Genomic DNA, 584 nt, shown 5'->3' with positions numbered 1-584 from the left:
GAAAAGTTCACATTGGTAAATGTGTTACTATTCCTGCATAGCTCTCCATTCTGTGACTATTACTATCTACTAATGTAGATCATTCTTTTCTTTTTCTAGAAAGATACAAGGCATTTTCTCCTTTTTTAAAGATTTATTTATTTATTTCATGTATATGAGTACACTATAGCTATCTTCAGACACACCAGAAATGGGCATGGAATCCCATTACAGATGGTTGTGAGCCACCATGTGGTCGCTGGGAATTGACTCAGGACCTCTGGAAGAGCAGTCAGTGCTCTTAACTGCTGAGCCATCTCTCCTGCCCTTCTTCTTTCTTTTTTTTTTTTAATTTTTTATTAGATATTTTCTTCATTTACATTTCAAATGCTATCCCTAAAGTCCCCTATACCCTCCCCCCACCCTGCTCCCCTACCCACCCACTCCCACTTCTTGGCCCTGGCATTCCCCTGTACTGGGGCATATAAAGTTTGCACGACCAAGGGGCCTCTCTTCCCAATGATGGCCGACTAGGCCATCTTCTGCTACATATGCAGCTAGAGACTGAGCTCTGGGGGGTACTGGTTAGTTCATATTGTTGTTCC

The 584-nt window shown here is 42.3% G+C and overlaps 1 protein-coding gene across 2 annotated transcripts in view; it reads left to right on the top strand.

The window, feature by feature from the left end:
* The window catches only part of Ikzf5 (IKAROS family zinc finger 5), a 19899-nt gene that overhangs the window by 13933 nt on the left and 5382 nt on the right, over window positions 1–584 (top strand). The window lies entirely within an intron of this gene.

Source organism: Mus caroli, chromosome 7 (assembly GCF_900094665.2).
Source record: "Mus caroli chromosome 7, CAROLI_EIJ_v1.1, whole genome shotgun sequence".
Classification (NCBI taxonomy): Eukaryota; Metazoa; Chordata; class Mammalia; order Rodentia; family Muridae; genus Mus; species Mus caroli.
This window is presented reverse-complemented; position numbering and strand designations above follow the sequence as displayed.